Here is a 7,444-nt window from a genome sequence, read left to right as displayed (position 1 = left end):
CCAAATGTATTCTCAGTAACCACTAACAATCTTCATTAGTTGCAATCAGTAGATAACAATACTTTTATAATAAACGCACAGAAATGTGTTTTGTGCATGTTTCCAATTTGCAGCTTTCCACTAGCAATCTTGGGTGCACTCAGAGGCGAGTGTAAAATTCTCTGAAAGGTATATTGTAAACATATTACATATGGCTGTGTATTCTTTTTTAAGCGGCTTTGGCGGAATGCAGCAATCACTAAATCAAGTACAAAGCTAAAAGTCTTGTACATAAACATAAATAAGAATATCTATGCTAACTTATTCAAAAGTCAATTTCCACCAAATATTGTACAAGCTAAATATAATACATTTACAGCATTAAAGAAACAAATCTCTTTGAAGGTATTGCCCTGCATAAGAACAATTTGAATCCCCTACACTAAGGATGCTCTGTGCCAAGTTTCACTTTGGTTCTGGAAAATGATATTGTGAAATTTTAGACAATGATGATAATGGATAAAATTATGTTTTTAAACAAGAGGCCCATGGGCCACATCGCTCACCTGAGAAGCTTTGACCATTCTGTTCTTTACCAGATTTCCCCCTTGTTATACATAATGCATCCCCATCCTACCCCACTGATCATAATTTAAACATTTTGAAATCTACACTACCCCATGATCCTTCCATGGTACATCTGTTTCAGCTTTTTTGGCCCAGTGGTTCCTGAGAAGAAGATTTTCAAAGATTTTTCCTATATATTTCTATGTAAAACTTTGATTCCCTATAATGGCCCCACCCTTTCCCCAGGGGTCATGATTTCTACAATTTAGAATTTACACTACCCCAGAATGCTTCCACATGAGCTTCACTTTTTCTGGCCCAGTGGTTCTTGAGAAGAAGATTTTCAAAGATTTTTCCTATATATTTCTATATAAAACTTTGATTCCCTATTGTTGCCCCGCCCTTCCCCTGGGGGTCATTATTTTAACAATTTAGAATCTACATTATACTAGGATGCTTCCACATAAGTTTCAGCTTTTCTGGCCCAGTGGTTCTTGAGAAGAAGATTTTCAAAGATTTTTCCTATATATTTCTATATAAAACTTTGATTCCCCATTGTGGCCCCGCCCTTCCCCCGGGGGTCATGATTTGAACAATTTAGAATCTACACTACCCCAGGATGCTTCCAATTAAGTTTCAGCTTTACTGGCCCAGTGGTTCTTAAGAAGAAGATTTTCAAAGATTTTTCCTATATATTTCTATATAAAACTTTGATTCCCCATTGTGGCCCCGCCCTTCCCCCGGGGGTCATGATTTGAACAATTTAGAATCTACACTACCCCAGGATGCTTCCACATAAGTTTCAGCTTTTCTGGTCCAGTGGTTCTTGAGAAGAAGATTTTCAAAGATTTTTCCTATATATTTCTATGTAAAACTTTGATTCCCCATTGTGGCCCCGCCCTTCCCCCGGGGGTCATGATTTGAACAATTTAGAATCTACACTACCCCAGGATGCTTCCACATAAGTTTCAGCTTTTCTGGCCCAGTGGTTCTTGAGAAGAAGATTTTCAAAGATTTTTCCTATATATTTCTATATAAAACTTTGATTCCCCATTGTGGCCCCGCCCTTCCCCCGGGGTCATGATTTGAACAATTTAGAATCTACACTACCCCAGGATGCTTCTACATAAGTTTCAGCTTTACTGGCCCAGTGGTTCTTGAGAAGAAGATTTTTTAATGACCCAACCCTATTTTTGTCTTTTCTTGATTATCTCCCCTTGCGAGGGGATATGTCCCTTCATTTTAACAATTCAAATTCCCCTTTACCCAAGGATGCTTTGTACCAAGTTTGGTCAAGATTGGCCCAGTGGTTCTTGAGAAGAAGTCGAAAATGTGAAAAGTTTACAGACGGACAGACGGACGGACGACGACGGACAAAATGTGATCAGAAAAGCTCACTTGAGCCTTCGGCTCAGGTGAGCTAAAAAGTTACTGGTTCCTTTAGCTCAGATGGGCTAATAAGTATGCAATAGGCACAGTTTTGCAGTTGACATTGAAATGCGACTGGACATCTCTTCAATCTTGTTTTAGAAAACTACATGTACATGCCCTATGTACTGAATTCCTTGGAATCATACACATGTTTATGCCTTTAATTAGTTGTATGTGCCAAAATAACAATTTTTTTTACATTATACTGTAAAAAATACACATACATGTATTACAAGATCTTCTATTCCTGCTGAAGACACTGAGGATCTATCTTAATCATTAGAATAAGTAAGTCTAAACTTTGAAAGGGAAGACCTAAATAAAGAGGTCAACATGCTACACAAACAAAATATTATTATATTTAAAAATAACATTTATTCCAATGTAATTACTGGTACATGTATTTCTGTTACAAAAACTATTTCACTTGAAAAACTGAGAGCAATTGATATGTTCATATTTGTGGATTTATGTTGTCAAATCAAAATTTAAAAATGATACACAGTGTGTTTAAAAATTGTCTTCACAAACCAAAACTTGACTTATTTTCACTATGCTGTTTATTCCATGTCACATCCAAACAGATGATCTTCTGGCAAATCATGGTCATGCTTGGTATCAAAATTCAGTCTTCAGATGAGTCACACCTATCCAAAAGAAATTGAAATTTTTTAATCTATAATTCTTTTACTAATAAAAAGTGCAATTCATGAGATTATAAATTAGATTATCAAATTGAGAGATAAGATATTGTCACATTTTCTGTCTATAATTTGTAAATTTTAATGTACTCTTTCATCAATTAAAAGAAGTTTACACCAATCAAGGCAGTCATTTATGCTATTCCCTAATAAGACAACATACAAGTGCAAAGTAATCATGCACTAGTGGGTTTAGGATAATGTGCTAGAGTATTTATGACAACATACTAGCATGAGGTGACAATGTGCTAGCATGTACGTCAGTGATAATATGCCAGCACACTGAATCCAACATGCAGTGAAGCTAACACTCAATAGATTGTTTAAAGTTGTGTTTGCATGATATTTTGTTTTGTGTTAACACAGCAGCGTGTTGTTTAAAGCTGCATTGGAGTGGCAGTCTGTTGAAATTAACATGCTAACACACTGCAACTTCACATCATTGGAACACCATAATTTTAAAACTGACAAACCAATATCTTATGATTACTAACTAGGTAATTGCAACTGTAAATGCTGATTTCATGGTGACAATAATACCGGTAATTCACTGTATATATGTGAGAACTGATCAATTATAATAAGGCGTGTCCAGATAGGGCCACTTGCTAAAGCTCAATAGCACTTTCATAAAAGCGTGCCATCTTACCGACACAAAAGACGCCATTAGGCTATCACACAGCTCGCCATCACAACACTGAAAAACACTTTCGCTCTAACACAAGTTCGCACCACACGCTGTCACACTAACACACAACACACTGTCACGCTAATACAATTTCACACAACAAAATATCAGGCTAACACGAGTTCACACAACACACTTTCATGCTAACACGAATTCACAAACACGCTGTCTCGCTAACACAAGTTCACACAACACGCTGTCTCGCTAACACAAGTTTTACACAACACGCAGTCTCGCTAATACGAGTTCATACAACACACTGTCTAGCTAACACAAGTACACGCAACACACTGTCACGCTTAGATGAATTCACACAACACACTGTCACAATAACATGAGTTTACACAACACGCAGTCTCACTAACACGCGTTTACACAATACACTGTCACGCTAACACGAGTTTACACAATACACTGTCACGCTAACACAAAGTCACAAAACAGGCTGTCTCACTATTCACTAACACAAGTTCGCACCAAATGCTGTTGCGATAACACACTGTCAACCTTATACCATTTCACACAACACACTGTCATTCTAATACCATTTCACACAACACACTGTCAGGCTAACACGAGTTCACACAACACACTGTCACGCTAACACGAATTCTCAAAACAGGCTGTCTCACTATTCACTAACACAAGTTCGCACCAAACGCTGTTGCGATAACACACTGTCATCCTAATACCATTTCACACAACACACTGTCATCCTAATACCATTTCACACAACAAACTGTCAGGCTAACACAAGTTCACACAACACTGTCACGCTAACACAAATTCAAAAAACATGCAATATCGCTAACACGAGTTCACATAACACGCAGTCTGGCTAACACGGGTTCACACAATATGCAATCTTGCTAACACGAGTTCACACAACACACTATCTCTCTAACACCAGTTCACACGACAAATTTTCAGGATAACAAGTTCACACAACACACTGTCACGCTAACACGAATTCACACAACATGCTGTCTCGTTAATAAGAATACACACGCTAACATGAGTTTACACAACACGCAGTCTCGCTAACACGAGTTTACACAACACGCAGTCTCACTAACACCAGTTTACACAACATGAAGTCTCACTAATACGAGTTCAATCAACACTCTGTCTAGCTAACACGAGTTTACACAACACACTGTCACACTTACACTTTATACACGATTTTACACAACACGCTGTCCCGCTAACATGAGTTTACGCAACACATTGTCAAGCTAACAAGAATGCACACAACCCACTGTCAGGCTAACACAATTAAGTTCACAAAACACACTGCCTTGCTAACACAAATTCATACAACACACTGTCTCGCTAACACAAGTTCACACAACACACTCACATTGCTGAGTTTAAAGTAAAGGTCTACCCTAATTTGAAGAGGTTTAAAACTAACATATCTCTATATTAGTAAAAAGCTTCAAATTTAAGACAAAAACATTTATGCAGTAATGTTCCTTAACATGCATCTGGCATATAAAATGAATGAGACCTTAAAAACCTCACAGTACATGTTCACTTAGCTAAGTAAAGGTCTAAATTGATGCTATTCAACAATATATATCAACATCTCTAAGTATGTGAATGAGTGAAATTCTCAAATAAATATTATAAATCAAAGTATCAATAAGAAGCTGAACCTTACGTCGCAGGTTCCAATCCCATTGCTAAATGCTTTAGACAGGTTACTCCTATGAGACTGCATAAACCAAGATTCTGTGTCACGGTAGGTGTTAGCACAAAATGGATCTCATACTTCTTAAAGGCAATAAGTGCTGAGTACAAGTCTATATTTGCAGCTAATACCATCCCAAGTGGTGGCACCATGAAATGACTGAAAAATGTATGATTAAGGCAAATAAACAAACATTAAACCATTACAGCAGTCTTATCAAACAAAAAAAGCAAACTTTCTATTATTACAATTTTTTTAAACAAATTTCTTTTGCAATTTAACTGAGCAATATTTGTCCTTTTTTGTCAGTAAAGTATGATATTAAATAATTAAGACTTTTTGAGAACATCTATTTATAGCGAGTCCAGACAGCAGCACAAATCCCTGCCCATAATGCGAGCTCTTATGATAAGACCTTGGCAAAAGAAGATTGTGACTTGCACATTGCTCCACACAATTTTTCCGCAGTATACTTTGGACACACAGTGCTTAGCTTCTTTAACATGTTTAAGCTACATTCAAAATTCATTTCTATTTAATTTGAATTAGCTATCCTTACTCATGTTCACATGGAGCTAATGGGAAGTAATTTAACGAGCAGTGAATTCATTCGAATTAAACATTTGAATAATCTCTCAGTGTGAACATTGAGCATGGATGCACCAAATATCAAATGCGCCTTGACAAGCACAATCTAAATTAAAACTAAATAAGTATCTGCCCTCACCCTTACAGTCACACTGTCAATATATAATTAGTTGAATATATTCTGTAACATTAAGTGCAGTTTGAATTATAGAGTATGATCACTATGATAGATAGTAGGACTGTTGAAATTACATCCTCAAATTTAAAAAAAATAAAATATAAAGCTGTGGGGATTTACAAGGCAAACAGAGAGCGTCTGAACTGTAAAACAGATAATATATCGGTGTGTCTGTGTATTTCTAATAACATCAATGTACGTCACTGTCATGTAATCAGTAGTGTAAATTTTAAGTAATAAAAATATTCTAACCTTCATTCCAATGGTCCAAGCCAATCATACATTAAAATGTCGCCGTCAGCTCTTTCATCACTCGATACAATTATCACTGGGGAATCCGAAGCAGAGTCAAGAGTGTTCATCCTTGTTAATGTGACAGTCAGAATTTCCTCGTAAACAATTTACACAAGATTCTTAGAATATATGAATCGGGATAATTCTGCTTAGAATAATGTTCCAGAGAAGTGACAAAGTACTTCGTAGCTCCAGATTAAATGAGTGTGCATGTCTACAAACGGATTCTTTGTGAGAAAATGTTCAACTTCACAAATCATTCTATTTTAATTTTCAGTTTGTAAACCATGACAAACATGTGTCCGACGTCGACTCGAAGGGGCTGACACTAAAAACGGGATATACTAGAGACCTGATATTTACCTGACGTTTTAATTTTTAATTAAATGGTAATATTGAGTATTTTAAATTACTTATGTACAGACTTTATGACTTCGAGGCACATGCTATACAAAAATTCAATTGTTTGGAACATTTACAGACAAATTTGAATCAGGTCAAATAAGTGTTTAGTACATCGCGTCTTTAGTACCTTCCTATTTCCCACAATGCCGCGCGTTGTTTACAAACAAGCGCGAAAAAATCCTCTAAACTAGGTACTAATTATTGTTGTGTACATCATCACATTTTTAAAATTATTTGAATAAAAAGAAAACAAAGAAACACCGAATCAAAACTATATCTTTTAGATGCATCAACTAAAAATGTGCACATGTATGCAGTAAAGGCTTGGCTGGCTATAGTAGACAACTTGTTCCTGAAAGGTTTCTCACATACATGTACTTGTTTTATATAAAAAAACAATTAAATATAGCTGGAAGTTTATTTCTTTTTATATCAAATGACAAGATTTTATAAGTTCGAAATTATTTCAGTCAAACTTTTTCATAATATACCAATATTTTTAGCTATCAGAAAAAACGTGTATGAGCTATTAACCCCTAATTATAGGGGCCAGCCCCTTTTCATTAATCTAATATGAAAGCTCTCGTAATAACCCACAACTTTTGTTATATATTTCTTACCAAATTATTCTCGGTTCAAAAGTTATTACACAAAAAGTAGCAAAAATTCAAGAAAAAAAATTACTAAAATTTGCCGTTTTATAGCTTCCAAACTTTAGGAAATCAGCTTATAATTTTATCGTTCTGCACATCTACAATGTATTGGCTACAAGTTCTCCAACTTTCGTGTAAATATCTTACGTCGTTCTTGAGATTTTTAGTGGAAACGAGACATCAAAATTATCAATTAAAGGGCAATAACTCACAATTAAAGGCATGTATCAAAAAATTGAAAACAGGTGTAAATAGGTTTAATTACAA

General features: G+C 35.7%; 1 long non-coding RNA gene across 1 annotated transcript; it reads right to left on the bottom strand.

Annotated features, from left to right (window-relative positions):
• Window positions 1-2,365: 2,365 nt before the first annotated feature.
• On the bottom strand, window positions 2,366-6,403 carry LOC134245742 (uncharacterized). The gene is made up of 3 exons (XR_009987514.1): window positions 6,078-6,403; window positions 5,030-5,218; window positions 2,366-2,624 (listed from the first exon to the last, which is right to left on the bottom strand). It is a non-coding gene; the product is annotated as an uncharacterized LOC134245742 (long non-coding RNA).
• Between the last annotated feature and the right edge of the window lie 1,041 nt (window positions 6,404-7,444).

Source organism: Saccostrea cucullata, unplaced genomic scaffold, assembly GCF_032062105.1.
Source record: "Saccostrea cucullata isolate Sc308-1 unplaced genomic scaffold, CSIRO_AGI_Scuc_v1 ctg4816, whole genome shotgun sequence".
Classification (NCBI taxonomy): Eukaryota; Metazoa; Mollusca; class Bivalvia; order Ostreida; family Ostreidae; genus Saccostrea; species Saccostrea cuccullata.
Note: the sequence above shows the minus strand (reverse complement) of the source record. Positions and strands in the feature narration are given on the sequence as shown.